At 47.7% G+C, this 17,788-nt stretch overlaps 1 pseudogene; it reads right to left on the reverse strand.

Annotated features, from left to right (window-relative positions):
- Positions 1-770: 770 nt before the first annotated feature.
- LOC116874972 lies at positions 771-870 on the reverse strand (annotated as a pseudogene).
- Between the last annotated feature and the right edge of the window lie 16,918 nt (positions 871-17,788).

The following is a 17,788-nucleotide window of genomic DNA, read 5'->3' on the forward strand; positions in this document are numbered from 1 at the left end:
AGGCGACCCACTGTCCTTGGCCACATGGTGCAGCAGGTTGGATCCTCAGAGAAGCTGACTCGGAGTGTTAATAGTAGTATCACTGTGCGGGATGTGAACTGAGCAGGGGATGAGGCGGAAGGGAAGCAAGGGTGCGGAGAGCAGCAGTTCCCTGGGGGACAAGCCCAGGACAGCGCTGCTGGCCCCAGGGAGCCCCGCAGCCGGACGTCCAGCGCCTGCACCCAGGAAGGCAGCACCTGCAGCCGCACTGAGCTCTGAGGGGCTGGGAGCAGGATACAGAGCCGGGCAGCCGGGGCAAGGAGTCCATCCCAGAAGGGCCCCAGCAGCACGGCCCCCGTCCACCAGACCCGCTGCACCTGACTTCATGCTCCGACTGGCCAACCAGACACCTTGATGACTCTCAGATGTTACTGACTCTCTCGTATCTTTTTATTTGTTCATCCCGGCCTGTATTCCATAAGCAACTGCTATGTGCCAGGGGCTGGAGAGGCCCAGCTTCCATGAAGCAGACTTTATTCAGTGACCACTGTGTCTCACGGAGCGGGGGCTGGCGGAACACACGTCTGGCTGCCACAGCTGGGGAGGACGCAAGTCTGAGGCGCTGGCAGATCCCCCGTCTGGGGAGAGCCTTGTCCTGGGCTACAGACGGCTTCTCCCTGTGTGCACACGTGGTGCAGAGACACAGAAAGGAAGTCAGTTCTCTCCTCTCCTGACTCCTCTTCCTCTTCTTTCTCTTCCTCTTCCTATCCTTCTCCTTCTCCTTCTTTTATTAAAACATGGAACACTTCGCAAATTTGCTGTCATCCTGCAGAGGCCACGCTGATCTACTCTGTAGCCTTCTGATTCTAACATATGTGCCGAAGCGAGCACTCTCCCGTCTCTCCCTATAATGGCACGAATCCCATCACGGGGGCTCGACCCTCATGACCTTGTTACATCCCCAAGCCCCATCTCCTGACACCATCACTTTGCGGGGTTAGGGTTTCAACACACAGATCTGAGGAAGACACAGCCCTAGTCTGTAGCATCAACTCACCCTACCCACAGCCAAAGAAACACAACTTCCTCCCACCTAAAATATCCCAACAGCACAGTTAACATTAGAGTATATGGAAGATTAAAATATCTGACTGTAAGCAAATAAGGGTCAGGAGAAGAAGTAGGTGGAATGGAAAAGAGGAACCCACCACTGCGTGAACCTGCTTCTGGAGGAAGATGGGAGAGTGAGGCTGGCGGAACACAGAAGGCTTTCGGTCCAAATTCCATCTTCTCTGCATGTAAACAATGAGACCTAAACTTTACTTTACTTTAGTTTTTCCTCATGAACTGAATGCCTACTTTCCATGACTTCTGGGGAAGAGTTAACTAAGATAAGTCCAGAGCAGGGGACCGTGCCCCCAGCGGTCACGTGGCCCTGGGTGCCCACACCACCCTCACTAGCACCATCGCCAGCCTGCCCAGTGCTCCTTCCCAACAGTGCCAGGCACATGGAGCGCTCACATAACCCCAAGGACATATTCATTGGTCACAACTATCCTAGAACATAGAGCCTATGGGATGGATTTAATATTACTCATGGAGTATCAGAGAACCATGTTCTGCATAGTAAAAGGCCCTTTTCAATTCCAGTGTGACCTGAAATATACAGACAAAGGATTGTGGTGTAAACCATGTCCCTCCCCTGAACCGTGGGCAGGAACCACAGGCAGCAGGGTGCTCTGAAAGAGGGCGTGCTGGTGGCTCAGTTGGTGAACCATTTGACTCTCGATTTCAGCCCCAATCATGATCTCAGAGTCGTGAGAGCAAGCCCTGCATCAGGCTCCATGCTTAAAATCCCAACTTCAAGAAACTATGGATGCTTGGAAGTTTCTGCCCATCGCAGTACGTGCCTTGGAAGCCAGAAGCAGAGCTCAAGCACAGAGCCGCAGAGCCGGCAGAGACTCGAGGACAAAGGTAGTGCTGTCTCCCTTCCCCACGCTCCTCTAGGGTGTTAACTCAGTGAGGCTGACCCGGGAGGGAGTCTAGTTCCTGACCCTGCCTGTCACAGGAGGTGGGCCTGTGTGTGCACACGTGTGTGTCTGTGCAAGAACGTGGCTGCCGTTGTTACTCTGAATTCCACTGCACGTCATTCTTTCCACAGCAGAGTTTCTGTCCTTCTCGATGCATGTATCTTTTATCTTCCTAAGTGTCTGAATTTTAAAACTACGACTCCAGGAGTGCTACAGTGTGACATCTGAGCACTGACGACGGTGGTCCATGGTGTGTCGACACTTGTAGTGAAAAGTCAGGAATGAAATTTCCCGAGTGCCCACGACAGGGAATGCATACGTCACTGGTCTCTGGCCTTGTTTTTGACACATTCTTAAAACATGATGTTCCGGGGCGCCTGGGTGGCTCAGTGCGTTAAAGCCGCTGCCTTCGGCTCAGGTCATGATCTCAGGGTCCTGGGATCGAGCCCTGTATCGGGCTCTCCGCTCAGCAGGGAGCCTGCTTCCCTTCCTCTCTCTCTACCTGCCTCTCTGACCACTTGTGATCTCTGTTTGTCAAATAAATAAATAAAATCTTAAAAAAAAAACAAAAACAAACACACACACACACAAAAACCATGATGTTCCATTTGTGGTCACAAAGGAGCACCAGCAAGCGGGCCTGCTACCCAGATGCATCATGGGTGGGCACAGAGCAGCAGGCTCGAGGGGGCACAGGTATGGCCAAGGTGGGACACCTCCCGTGGCTGCCTGGCCTAAAGCTGACACCAGATTCTTCCTACTCCTTCAGCTGTTACCACATTAAAATTTCCAGTTCAACTCAGTGAGCCTCATCAGCTCCTTGGTCTTGAAGAGCACACACTCATCCATCCATCACGCCGTCTTTCCCATGCGTGACCCAGGGATGCTGACGCACGTCACGTCTCCTGCCCCCCCGCTTGCCAACCGAAAGCTCCTGAAATGAGGGACCCCACGGCCTAGTCCAGCCGAGGCCTGGGCTGCAGACAGCGGGCTCTGGATCCATACGATGCATATTCCAGTGTCAAATACAGAGTGCGCACCAGCTGCTCCCCAAACTGCCTCCAGACTTTGTGTCTGAGAAGAGAAATGGTTAATAAGACAACAAAGGACTTGGAAGAACACCTAGGAGAATTACACGGTTAAAAGAACAAATTGGTACTCCAAAGAATGTAACAGTTTTACAGCCCAACTCTGGCAGTGGACGGAAACGTTAATAACGTGAAGAATTAGGTGTGAGCATGACATTTTGGTGTCAGGAGGATCAGCGTGAACCAGCCTTTCAAAGGGACGTAAATCCTTACCCAGATCTCTTCCGATATCAGCTCTGCCAGGGAAGTAGCCCATAAGAGCTTTGGAGTGAAATTTCCATTACAAAAGTCTGGGTTTCACTCCTGTTCAAATCCCAGTCTTGGAAGACACGGCGGCTCCTTAAACATTTCAGTCACGTCCAATCCTTTCCTGAATTGTCCTCTTTTCAGTACATCCATTTTTTTCTCTAATTATATTGATTTCAGCAAATTGCAGTGTCCGTCAGAGCTGATTTTCAAATATGAAAAACCTTCGATGAAAGGGAAAAACAAATGCATCGTGCTCCAGCAAGACGGGATGCATGAGTCCCCGAAAGTGCCCCCAACTTCCTCAGGAGAGAAGCAGGCCTTACGGGCAAAGGGAAAAGCACCTGGCGAAATGACGGGATTCTGGAAAACAAGCAGCCACCTCCGCTGCAGGCCGGCGCCGCTCTACCCCTCGGGTGTTCGTTCCTCTCCTTGCCTGACAACCAGGTAAAAACCAAGGGTTGGAGCTGTATTTGCAATTTCTAGTTTATGTCTCAGAGGGGAATCAAGAGACAACTCAAAACCGAAGTGATGTTTTAAAATCAAATACAGAGTAATTTCATCAGCCGTGGGGAACAGCCTATGCCCTGTATGGAAAATACTTGCTTTCCTTTTTAAAAACAGAAGACATTGGGGTGCCTGGGTGGTTCAGTCAGTTAAGCCTCTGCCTTGGGCTCAGGTCATGATCCCACGGTCCTGGGATCGAGCCCCGAGTCAGGCTTCTTCTCAGCAGTGAGGCTGCTTCTCCCTCTCCTTGTGCATGTGCTTTCTCTCTCTCTCTGTATGTCAAATAAATAAATCAGTCTTAACAGACACACACACAAGACCTTTCTGTACATGCTTCACAGCCGCTGTCCAAGAGACCAACCACTCCCAACGCTTCACTGCCCCCGTGTGCCTCCCGCACAGTCGACAGGCGGCATGCTGTGGCCACCTGCTTGCTCACCTGTGTGTGCACTTATTTATTTATTTATTTATTTATTTATTTATTTATTTATTTATTTTAAAGATTTTATTTATTTATTTGACAGAGATCACAAGCATGCAGGGAGGCAGGCAGAGAAAGGAGGAAGCAGGCTCTCCGCAGAGCAGAGAGCCCGATGCGGGACTTGATCCCAGGACGCTGGGATCATGACCTGAGCCGAAGGCAGAGGCTTTAACCCACTGAGCCACCCAGGCGCCCCTTACTCATTTATTTTAAAATACTTAGCGAGTATGACTTGAGCCCCAAATCTTTGCTGGGTACTATGCCAGAGCCTGGTGACACAGGGAAGAGAATAAATACGGTCCCTAATCCTCTAGCAGTTCCCGTCCCCCTAAGCAGGACTTCTGAATGGACCTGCCCAGAGACACACACTTTTCCTCCCTGGCCCACCCCGCTTACTCCTGCGATGCCCCCATTCTCTCAGCCACGTCGATGGGAGCCTGGAGTGGACGCTGACCTCCTCTCTCTCCGTGTCCCAGCAATTGTAAAGGCCAGTCCCAGAGCACCTGGACCCCATGGGCCTCCCACAGGTTGAATGCAGAGGCTCCCTGGCTGGTTCTTATTTTCCTCCACTGCCTTGATTGTAAAACGGAGAAACAACCCACAGCCTGGGTGATACATTCCCCCGGCTCTCCCATTGACTCCCCCTTGCACAAAACCCCAGGTAACCTCCTGACTCCTCTCTTCCCCACTGGGTGAAAACGGAGCAAGGACAAAGACTTTTTCTTTTTTGGCTGGGAAGGGTGGCCTGAGAAGACCCCAGCACCCCTCTGAGTCGTCTTCTTTGTCCTGCTCAGAACAGCCCAAGGTAGCCCTCCACTGCTCCCGACCGCCACCCTCTGCCTAGAGGCTCACGTGCTTCCTATTTAAAGTCTGTTTTTAAAAGGTTTCACCTTTGGGGCACATGACTGGCTCAGTCGGGGGAGCATGTGACTCTTGATCTCAGGGTTGTGAGTTCGAGCTCCAATGTGTGCTGAAGAGCTTACTTAAAATACAAAAAATGTTTTTAAAGGTTTCACCTTTTTCTAAGGTGGCCAAATATGACACCATGGGATAGAGACATTTTTAGTTTTAAGTAACATATAACCCTCAGAATGGACTCTCACGTGCACTTTTCCAGACTCCTGCATTGTCTGGAATGTACACACACGCACACATATTTGCTCACATGCGTTGTTTCCCGTATGCTTTCTTGGGCAGCCTTCCCCCAATCCTGCAACAATCCTGCAAATGCATTCTGCAGTTCTGGGCAGGGAAGCATCTATCAGTGGTTGAACACCTTCCCGGGGACCTCTCCCGCTTCGGGAGCTTAGCATGCAGGCGAGCCAACGCTCAGACAGAGCAGGATGAAAGCCTTGGACAAGTCTGGGAAGGTCTGTCCTGACCTCTTCTTCCCCTATAGGGAGCCCAGTGACATTCTCCGCAAGCTCACCGCCCTTCTCAGGAGCCCCTCTGTTAACACGTTGGAGCCCACCATCTTGCAGACATGAGGACATTGTCCCAGTAACCCGCCCCTCCATCCTCTCCTCCTGACATTGATTTTTCTACTCTCCAGATTATTTGCATTGGACTATGATATGTTGTGTTTTCTCCCATCCTAAAAAGTAAGCAAAACAAAACCCATAACCTTTCCCCCTCCAGCTACAGCCCCTTTTTTCTGCTCTCCTTCATAGTAGAAAAGGTTGTCTGAAAATAGTTGCCTACTCTCTCTTTTAAAGATTTTATTTATCTATTAGTGAGAGAGAGAGCATGAGCAGGGGGAGCGGCAGAGGGAATGGGAAAAGCAGACTCCCTGCCGAGCAGGGAGTCCAACATGGGGCTCAGTTCCAGGACCCCGAGATCATGACCTGAGCCAAAGGCAGACACTTCACTGACTGAGCCACCCAGGATCCCCTATTATCTCTGTCTTGAATTCCTCCTAGTTTTTCTTAAGCCCATTTCCATCAGGCTTTCCCTCCCACTGCCTCACCAAAGCTGCTGTCACCACGGTCCCCAGCAAACCTGCACCCAGACCTAATGCACGTTGTCAGCTTCTGACCTGGTCAGCAGCAGAGTCCTCCTCCTTGAAACGCCTTCTGGCATTGACTTAGGGGACATGGCCCAGTGTGCTGCTCCTCTGAGGTGGCCTGCCCTTGCCTGGGTTCTCCTCATTACCCTACCCATGCCGCCCTCTCTAGCCCCATCCTTTGTGCGGACGAGTCCTGACGGTGCCTCCCCTCAGACCCCTTACCCAGCTGGCCGCCCTGCACATCACACCCGACGTGTCACAGGCATCTCAGTGTTAAGGTGCCTGAGGCCTGCTCCATTCCTCCCCGAGCCCACCACACTTCACAGGGTCTGCCCTCCTGACTGTGGCATTTTTACGAGACCATCCCAGCTCTTAATCTGACTTCAATGCCCCCTACCAATTACAAAATGACAATAATGCCACCCATACTTAAGAAGGACACTCCTCTCCCGCAGAGGCTAATTTGGGCCAAGAAATCATCTTGGCCTGAAGGTCGGAAGAGGGAGGGGGTCACAGTGAGCCCCTTATGAGGTGTGGCTGGATCCCCTCAGCCCCAGGACAGGAAGACAGAGCAAATATTTGAATCTCTCAAGTCCATAAGTAACAAAGATCAGTCAGAAAAACTTCTCATGGGACTTGAAAATGAGCATTGCCTTAGGAGCACTACATATGACCAGTTTTGGATGTTTCCTATGGTAAGAGACACGGAGGTGAAACTCTTAGTTACCCAAGAGTGTATGAAACCAAATAGGAGATAAAGCCAAACAGAAAATACTGGGAGTACGAGTGAGCTTTCCGCACCCCCAACGCTGACACAGCTGTGTTCTTTGAAAAAAGATATCCAAATAATTTAAATAAAAAAGTGACAATGAATCCTCAGAGTGACTCCTGCTACAACTGGTGTAACATACAGAAGTGGGTCTCTCCTTACCTGTTGCTCTGCAGGTGAAGAAGGAGTCATCAGAGCATTATAACCCTATAATTGGTATTTAGGAGCATGACCCAAATGGCAACCTGTGTTCCCAAAAGCCAAGTAAAGTTTTCCTTCCATAAACTGTAGGATTTCTAGAAATTAAAGGACGTAAAAAATTTCTTTTAAGATCCTTCTCACATTTCCCACAGAATAATCATGGTCATCATGTACGGCGCATCTATAATTATCTTCACAACAGAGATACGAGTTATTATGTCCACTGGTGGAAAAGACTGAGTTTAGCTAATGCAACAGAAAGTTGTAGGACCAGCATTTGAACCCAGGTTCATGACCTTCCTACAAAGCTGTAATGCCTCTCTACCTCACACAAGCAATCAGAGAACAAAAGAAGAGACACATAGAAAACAGCTAAAATTACCAAATTAGACAGATTAAAAACTTTAATGTTAAATTAATAAACAAATAAATCCTATCGTGGGATCTTTAGATGAATTTTAGCTGCCCTTTCCAGCCATAGGGCTGCTCTTAAAGCTCCCTAGGGTATTGTCACGCTCTGTTTATTTTTATTTTAATGTCTCTAATTTGGTGTGCAGCCAAAGTCATTTTCCTTGGCCAAGGATTAGTTAATCCTTGCATTTTGTGCCAGGAACCAATGATAAATCACATAGATTTTGCACAAAATTGCCTACTTCCACATATCAGACTTGCATATGAATCATGAAGCTCCATGAGAGGGCCTTCCTGGTCCCCTCAGCCTGACTGAACTTTAGACAGGCTTCTCCCTAACTTCTCTCCCTGACCTCCTCTTTCTTAGAGCATTTGCTTTAGAAAACTTTGTACTGTCAAGTCTTTCTTTGCCCCTTGAGATGTAAACCTTCTGCAACCCAGGGCTGTCCTTCTCCAGAACATAGAGCCCACCCTCTGAAATGGAATCGTCCAGTACCAGGGTCCCGGTGTCCCAGCCTCCCAGTCTCTGTGGGAGGAAAAGACTTCTCTACCAGCGCCCACCGGCAAACAAGGATGGCCAAATTCCAGTGACCAACCCACCCCTGAGGTCCTTCAATGGTTTGCACCAGCTCCCCATTTAACAACCCACCCACCTTCTGTCCCAGGAGTTGAGCTCAGTCTCTTCCTCCAACTGTGGCAGTCTCATTTCCCTCTTACAACAGTCTTGAATACAGTCTTCCTTGCCTGTTTAACTCGGTCAGGGTAAGTTTTCTTTGACAAGCAAAGGGAATCTAGATGTCACAAGATTCCAGGAGAGAATCAGGAGTGGAGGTGCCATGATGCTGGAGAGCCGCTGGAGGCAAGTGCCTGCTGGCTCGGCATGTCTGTCAGATGTGGATATTTAAACTCGATCTGTTAAACGTGCCATCCTTTACAAAGTCATTTTCTGTAATAACAAACTTCTAAAATTCACATCATTATAAACGTCCAGCCCTTTGGGAAATACCCAAGCTCATTTTAAATCTCTGTCCAGTTTATTTTCAAGCCACCACGTAAGCCAAACATTTTAAGTCATGTTCTGGGTAAGCCCACACCACCAATCACCAGGGAAAACTATCGGCATGGCCACATCAGGAGCACAGATTAAGAAAGAAAAAGAACAGTGGAAAACCCACAAGACTCCACTCCAAAACTGCTAGAACTTGTACAGGAATTCAGTAAAGTGTCAGGATATAAAATCAATGCATAGAAATCAGTTGCATTTCTCTACGCCAACAACAAGACAGAAGAAAGAGAAATTAAGGAGTCAATCCCATTTACAATTGCACCCAAAACCATAAGATACCTAGGAATAAACCTAACCAAAGAGGCAAAGAATCTATACTCAGAAAAGTATAAAGTACTCATGAAAGAAATTGAGGAAGACACAAAGAAATGGAAAAATGTTCCATGCTCCTGGATTGGAAGAAAAAATACTGTGAAAATGTCTATGCTACCTAAAGCAATCTACACATTTAATGCAATCCCTATCAAAATCCCATCCATTTTTTTCAAAGAAATGGAACAAATAATCCTAAAATTTATATGGAACCAGTAAAGACCTCAAATGCCCAAAGGAATATTGAAAAAGAAAGCTAAAGTTGGTGGCATCACAATTCCGGACTTCAAGATCTATTACAAAGCTGTCATTATCAAGACAGCATAGTACTGGCACAAAAACAGACACATAGATCAATGGAACAGAATAGAGAGCCCAGAAATAGACTCTCAACTCTATGGTCAACTAATCTTCGACAGAGCAGGAAAGAATGTCCAAAGGAAAAAAGACAGCCTCTTCAACAAATGGTGTTGGGAAAATTGGACAGCCACATGCAGAAGAATGAAACTGGACCATTTCCTTTACACCACACACAAAAATAGACTCAAAATTGATGAAGGACCTATATGAAGGAATTCATCAAAATCCTTGAGAAGAACACAGGCAGCAACCTCTTCGACCTCAGCTGCAGCAACTTCTTCCTAGGAACATCGCCAAAGGCAAGGGAAGCAAGGGCAAAAATGAACTATTGGAATTTCATCAAGATCAAAAGCTTTTGCAGAGCAAAGGAAACAGTTAACAAAACCAAAAGACAACTGACAGAATGGGAGAAGATATTTGCAAATGACATATTAGATAAAGGGCTAGTGTCCAAAATCTATAAAGAACTTATCAAACTCAACACCCAAAGAACAAATAATCCAATCAAGAAATGGGCAGAAGACGTGAACAGACATTTCTGCAAAGAAGACATCCAGATGGCCAACAGACACATGAAAAAGTGCTCCATATCACTCGGCATCAGGGAAATACAAATCAAAACCACAATGAGATACCACCTCACACCGGTCAGAATGGCTAAAATTAACAAGTCAGGAAATGACAGATGCTGGCGAGGATGCGGAGAAAGGGGAACCCTCCTACACTGTTGGTGGGAATGCAAGCTGGTGCAACCACTCTGGAAAACAGCATGGAAGTTCCTCAAAAAGTTGAAAATAGAGCTACCCTATGACCCAGCAGTTGCACTACTAGGTATTTACCCTAAAGATACAAACGTAGTGATCTGAAGGGGCATGTGCACCTGAATGTTTATAGCAGCAATGTCCACAATAGCCAAACTATGGAAAGAACCTAGATGTCCATCAACAGATAAATGGATAAAGAAGAGATGGTATATATGTACAATGGAATACTATGCAGCCATCAAAAGAAATGAAATCTTGCCTTTTGCAACAACGTGGATGGAACTAGAGGGTATTATGCTGAGCGAAATAAGTCAATCAGAGAAAGACAATTATCATGTGATCTCCCTGATATGAGGAAGTGGAGAGGCAATGTGAGGGTCTTAGGGGGTAGGAAAGGAATAAATGAGACAAGATGGGATCAGGAGGGAGACAAACCATAAGTGACTCTTAATATCACAAAACAAACTGAGGGTTGCTGGGGGGAGGGGGGTCAGGAGAGGGTGGTGGGGTTATGGACATTGGGGAGGGTATGTGCTATGGTGAGTGCTGTGAAGTGTGCAAACCTGGCGATTCACAGACCTGTACCCCTGGGGATAAAAATACATTATATGTTTATTAAAAAAATTAAAAAATAAAAAAAACCCATATAGATATATGTGGCTTTGTACCTCTTACATGGCTATTCGTGAATGAATAAATAAATACAATCAGGAAGGAAAAAAAAGAAAGAAAGAAAAAGAATGGTGTCAACTGTAGCTAGGGAATTGTGTAAATAGGAGAAAAAAAAAAGAACAATATCAGAAACCCAGGGGGAAATAATCAAGGGCGGGCAGGAGGAATAGATACCTAAAGGGATTTGATGAAATGTAAGAAATTAGATCCCCCCCCTAAATTATCCCTTTATGGCAGAAAGAAAGAAAGAAAGAAAGAGAGGAAGGAAGGAAGGAAGGAAGGAAGGAAGGAAGGAAGGAAGGAAGGAAGGAAACGTCAAAGAAGGAGTGGTTTGCTTCTTAAAGAGCAAGAGTGGCCCTTGGTAGAGAGAGGGTACCAGCCCTTTCCCTCAAGGGTCTTGCAGTTTCACCACAGACAGCAGAAAAGGAAGGAGAAAAATCGGGGAGGAAGGAGCAATGATGTCATCCGTGCAAGGTGCTCAGGCAATTAGGGACGAGGCCAGAACAAGAAGTCGGTGCTCCTGATTGCCCTCGAATGTCTCAGTCTGTGATCCACGGCCCCTTTCTGCCAATAGAGTTAATTACATTAATTATGTTCCTCCTCCCTACGTTTCCTCGGCAATTTCAATTACATAAGGTGTCTTTCCTCCAAGTCGAGTACTTGCTGATCATAAATAAAGTTCCTGCTGATCATAAATAAAACTCTTAATAATTTAGACTTGAAGTGAGATGCAATCTCAGCCCCCTGTGGCTTTAGGAGTCCATTCAGTTCTCGTTGGGCTCCAGCACAAGGACTCGTTCATGCAGATCGAGCACTGGCTCTCGCCCTTGTGAACCTGTCCCTGGGGTGCCTACTGCACACATCCACGACTCTGTGGGCTCAAGTTTCATTGTCATTATTTCAAAATGCATCTATTACTTGCAGACCCTTGAGTCAACGTATAACTGAAAACTCAATTCAATTTAAGAGCAAGAAGAATAAAATTCCCCCCAAAGATGGGGTGGGATGATAGGCAGCGCAGAAATGTAGAGAGATTGAAAAGGTCCTAAGAGGCAAAGAAGATAAAACACAGGGAAGGTTAGCTTGAAGACATGGACAAAATCCAGAGAGAGCTTTGGGAGAGAATTTCCATAGAACACCTGCTTCCTTCCGTTTCAGGGGCACCAACCGGGACCCACGGCTCCCTCTGACCTTATCTGTCACTATGTGGATGGGAAAGGTGAGCCCTGAGCTGGTGAGCCAAGCTCCCTTTTTGGCTTCCGCCTCTCATTTTCTTCAAGTCATCTTCTGTGAGTTGCTTATCTTTCCTCTTTATCAAGTTACCGGCTCCTCTTCAATTATTTTTAAAATTTGACTTAAAATCCCAGCTGTATTGTTAGGGGTTCTCTAACACATTAGTAAAGTAAAATCACTCCCTGTCATAAGCCGCTGGCTCACTGCAACGAGCTTTATCCAACAGCTACCATCCAAAGCCCATTTTAATGAAGAGCTAGCATCCAAGGTACACTCTGCTTGTGTGTGTGTGTGTGTGAGAGAGAGAGAGAGAGAGAAAGAGAGAGAGAGAGACATGCGGGCATGTGTGTGGCCATGCCGGAGAAGGAGAATTCCAGCCATAGGGTTCATTGATTTGAGAAGTCTTGCCCTCCACAGTTCTACTACAAGTACCCGAATTTCAGAGTTTCTCCAAGCCCTTCCCTTATGCATTTCTGTCCTTCTGGATTTCAAGGGCACAAGCCTGAGAAGGGTTCTCACAGCCGTGAGGATGACACTCTCCCACTGATCAGGACGGGTTCTTGGGTAAGTCAGTTCATCCCACCTGGCCTCAGTTTCCCCTTCTATGACACAGAGAAATACCTGTGCTTTCTCTGTCCCAGAGATGCTGTGCATGTTCAGAGACAAACTGCAGATAAAAATGTTATACCAATGTAAGCTATTATTATGTAATTTAGATGTTTTCTACACCATCAAAATTCATTTCTGAGAGCTGCTGGCTGCTCTCAGTGACAGCCAGGCGTAGCGTTAGTGAATGTAATTGGGCAGTGAGCCATCCCGCTTCCTGGATTAGTGAGTTTTTGTTTATGAAGAAGTTCCCGATGTTTAGAATTTTGTTCTCCATACTTGCTAATTGGCTTTAGATGCTAGTAAAGAAAAAGCTGCTACTGACAACAAATTAAAATTGCCTTCATTTCATTTCTTTTGAAGCCTTGTTTACCCTAAGACAGGATTTATTTTTTGTTCCACATTTTTAACAGTTTTCTTTTAATTATGTTAGGTGGTAAAAATATAAAGAAAAACATGGTTCGATACTTAAGTTCTTTGGGCGTTTTAAATTCCGTGGGAGTGCATGTTTGCATGTATGTGCACACACGTGAGGATGTGTAGGTGTGTGGTGTGTGCGTGTGCACATGTGCAGTGTGTGTGTGTGTGTGGTGCACGTGTGTGAGTGTGGTGTGTGCACTGTGTGTGCACTCGTGTGCATGCATGTACCTGTGTCTGCGTGTGTATTTGGCAACATTCTGGATGGTTTAAGGCCATTTTAAATAGCCATAAAGGGAATATTTTGGATTTATTAAGAACTTTAGCCCCTAGGTTTAATTTGAAGTTTGAGGTTCCAAGTCAGTCCTTCTCCAGGTTTTATACCAATTTGGGACATAACTGCCCTCTGTCATTATAACTTCTGAGGCTGGAAAGCAGCTCACAGCTCTCTAGGCCTTGGTTTGTAAACCACTGCATCCAGACATGGCACCGCCTGTGCTCCAGGCTCCAGGGAGCAAGACCACACTGTTCGTGCATGGCAGGCAGTAAGTTCTCAGTGACAACGTGGCTGTGGGCAGCACCCGCGTCCTGGCACACTCCTGGCGAGCCCTCTACTCACAGCCCTCCAGTGAGACATGGAAGCTGGAGCAGCCCTGCTCCTGCCATATTCCCACTGGGCTTGGACCGCCCGCACAGAAGGGGACAGACAGTTATTCCCTCAGCTGGTGTCTTAGGGACCCTTGTAGAAATGACCTCCTCTCTCAGTCTTAGCGCTGATCCATCTACTTCCTGTACAATAACACATCTCAGTGTAAAGAAGAACCTAGTGGCCAGCCCCCTGCCTTACACACATTCACCCCCACACATACCAATCCTACACCAGAGACTTCAAACCCCAAATCTGTGGGGATGGAAACCCTCATGCTTACTTTCACTAAAGATAAGAAAACTGGGGACAAAGGTTTGACATCACGAGAACATTAACTGAAAAGCAATTATCCAAATCAGTGGCTGTGGAGAAAGGCATCAAGGATTAATTAGGATCTCCTCTTCACGCTACAGAGCGAGAGCTACTGTGGGGCTGTGCGAGTGTGGGCTCTGGGGGTCACGGAGCCTGGTCTCTGAGCCAAGCCGCATTCACCAGCCACGCTGTAACCTCTCTCCCTTGGTCTCCTCAAAGTGAGATGAGAAATGAGAGAGCGCCAACGATGCCCTCAGAACATTCCACAGTGAGCAGCATGCACGCGCTGAGTGCTAGCCACCCACTGGGCACGGGTTCGGCAAACACTGGAGCAACCAGGACTCACACCATAGGGAAAGGTGTGAACAATGTGCTGTGCTCCCAGGACACACCTGAAGGTCAGGAACAGAATACAGGGCTTTACCTGCGGAAGACCTGCCTGGTGTCGGGCGCCCACTGCACCTGCACACGCGTTACTGACTGAACATTGCAGCCCACCGGTCAGGCAGGTGGCGCCATCCCATGGAGCGGGGCCGCCGACCCAAGCAGACCTTGGCAGAGTGGGAGGGTCTGTTGTACAAAACATCCGTGGCTCCTTCTTGGTCTTCAGTGGCAAAGCGGGTGTGACTCATTGAATGACCACCGTTGTGTGGAATGCCCAGACCCTGGCATCTCTTTCTCCTTCCTTCCTAGCTTCCTTCCTTTTTGGTTCTGTTTTGTTTTAAGTCTGCTTTCTTTAACTCTCCGTTCCCTCCTCTGTGAAACAGAGACAACATTCTTCCTGCCTCCATACACCAAGGTTTTCGTGGGATCTGAAGCGAGTACTTGGGAAGATGTCTTTGTTTTGTTGGCGGTGATGGTGGTAGGGGATTATTTTGTTTGTGTTTTGTTCTGCGTTTCCCAGTAAGCTTCTTTGGCACCGAGTCCACCTCTGCGAGGTCCCTGGGAAAGCCCTGTTATAGGAGGTGCTATGGGGCTGTCACCAACCTCAGGACCGGGACATCCATCAGTTGCCAGCAGACAGCTGGCTCTATGCAGACTGGAGGGCAGGTTCAGTCCCCACCTGTTGTCTCGCCCCACGAAGAAAAAACAAAGCACAATTACGGCGATGTTTGCTGCACGACAGATAATACCAGCTTCACATCCGGATTACAGGGAGAGAGAAGACAAGCCCTCGGCCGGCACCTCCCCACACTCCCCCGTCCTCCCCAGCTATTCAGTTCTAAAGGAGAGAATTAAGCCATTTTAAAATAGAACATGGACCCTTGAGAGTGAGGACCTCAGACCGTGATTCAGTGAGGCAGGTGGGACCCCGGGAGAGTTTATTTCCAGGTGCGGTGCCACAGTTGGCTGACATGCAGGCTCTGAAGGCAGGAGTGCAGAGCTGGCCAGAAGATAGACATGGCTGATGCCTGACACCTTCATGTCATTCGCCATCACTGGAAGTCACCTGTCCGGCTCTTTACATGGACGTGTCCCAGCCTCAGAGGCTGAAGGCACAGAATGACGGAGCTCTCTGGCCACTTCTGTTGCTGTCGCACCTCCAGCTGGTCTGAAATCCATCTATAAAAGTACGGTGGGCCTTCATGGACCATTTCCCCAAGCTCTTCCCTGGAATCATTTTAGAAGACTCCCATTGTTGGCTTTTATATCAATGTCGATCACTTTTCTTGTATTGTATTGGATTGGTCGGCTGGGGCTGCCCCAGCGGTACATGACAGAACTGGGTGAGTTAAACAAACATTTCCTCATGGTCCCAGAGCTGGGAGTCCAAGACGAACATGTGGGCAGGTTGGTCTCTCCCAAGTCCTCTCTCCTCGGCTCGTGGATGACTGTCCTCCCCTTGAGTCCCCACATGACCTATCTTCTGTGTCTCTGTGTGTGTCCAAATTCCCTCTTCTTACAAGGACCCCAGTCCTACCAAACTAGGGACCACCCATAAGACCTCATTTAACCTGAATTATCTCCTTAAATGTAAATATCTCATAAATGCAGATATAGTAACACGGAGAACTAGAACTTCAGCATACAGTGGTAGGAAGACAGTCCCGACCCCCCCCCCCCCACCCCGGTCACGCAGCATATTTCGTCTTTGCATCATGAGGACGAAACTTTGCTCTTCCCAGGGAGGGCTGTGGAGGAGGCTGAGTGCTGACAGGTGCATCTCTAAGCACAGGGGAGGGAACTGGTCCCGGATATTTAGACCTGTAGACAGCCACAGATACATTCTGGAGCCATTTCTGTGACTCTGGGATTTATTTTTTTATGCTCCATGAAAGCCACATAAAATGAGAGGAATGTTATCGATTTGGAGATTTCAAGTGAACAACTCAAATGCTTAATGAGAAAAATGAAATGATCATTAAAAATATAGACAGATGAAGGAGCACATTTAACTAAATTCTTACAACTAGAGGCAAGGGACCTTGGATAATTATCGTATAAACGTGGATGAAATTCTTTTTGTCTTTAGAAGATTTTAATATCTACATGCAAGTGGATGTGATGAGAGGATCATCTACCAAGATACATCAATAAATAGAAATAATACCCATTTCATAATTTTTTAGCATCTCTCTATATTGTTTGATAACTACTGACATCTTTCCTAAGGATTCTGGAATCATATGCTGAAACCATTTCCAAGGTATTCTGAGGAAATGGCACAGAGAGAGCGAGAGAGAGAGGAGACAAGACCGCCATTAAAACGACAAAGACCTTTGTGCAGGTGAAGTGCCACAGGCTCCCTCGGGGACTTCTTCTGGCGCTGCCTCTGTCTAGACTCTAGAAGTCTCTCTCACCAAAGACTCAGGTTGTGAGCTCCCGTAGAGGACAGCGAAGACCAGAACTCTGCGGACCAGGAAGTACATGGTCCACAGCAAGCACCTTCAGCCCTGATTTCCTCGAGCACCATTTGCACTTCCGGCTTTGGTTCTCAGTCCTATTGCTTTGCCTTGGTAACTGTTAGTTTACCTCTGGGAAGGGGCAAAAGGGCAGGATTCCGAAGCGGGAGGGTGCAGGTGACGTCTAGACACTTAGCAGACTTGCTTCAAGCCACTCAGCTCGGTGGTAGCAGAGTCAGGACAAGACCCCCGGTCCCCGTAGCCCAAGACCTCCCACAAGCCTACATAGGAGGGCAGAGTCTCTTTTGTGCCCTCGTTCTACCACAGACGGCCTCCCGTGTGGGGCCTGCGCATGAGCAGTACAGGGGAGTGCCTACCTCCGAGTCCCCAGGACCAGGTAATCATCAACATGCCGGAAAATGAGGAGCTCTGTCACTCTCTTGGGAACAAGAGACCTCCTTGCTCTGACCCCAAGCACTATCTATGTCTGTGTGCTTCCTAGCCCCTCTCTGCATTTGGTCAGAGAGAGAACTGTGCCCTGTATCATGTATACATTGATTTGATAAACTGCTTCCTGTCTTACTCAAACATCCTTCGCCGGCTTACAAAATGTGATTGCATTTTAGATATCGATGGCCAGAGGGAAGTTATTAAGAAGTGAGAGTTATTATGTGCGCGTGAGCCCAGAAATGAGTAATTATCTCCTGCGTCTCTCCAGCAGTGTCACAGAGACATGAGACAAGCTGGTGGCAAGTTTCTGTTGGTTCTCATCACACACCTCCCTCTCTGGAAACTCAAGGCTCAGTGCATTGGAAAACACAGTTGTTTCTAGGCCGC

The sequence above is a fragment of the Lontra canadensis genome, unplaced genomic scaffold (assembly GCF_010015895.1).
Source record: "Lontra canadensis isolate GAN:19392208 unplaced genomic scaffold, GSC_riverotter_1.0 scaffold39, whole genome shotgun sequence".
In the NCBI taxonomy this organism is placed as follows: domain Eukaryota; kingdom Metazoa; phylum Chordata; class Mammalia; order Carnivora; family Mustelidae; genus Lontra; species Lontra canadensis.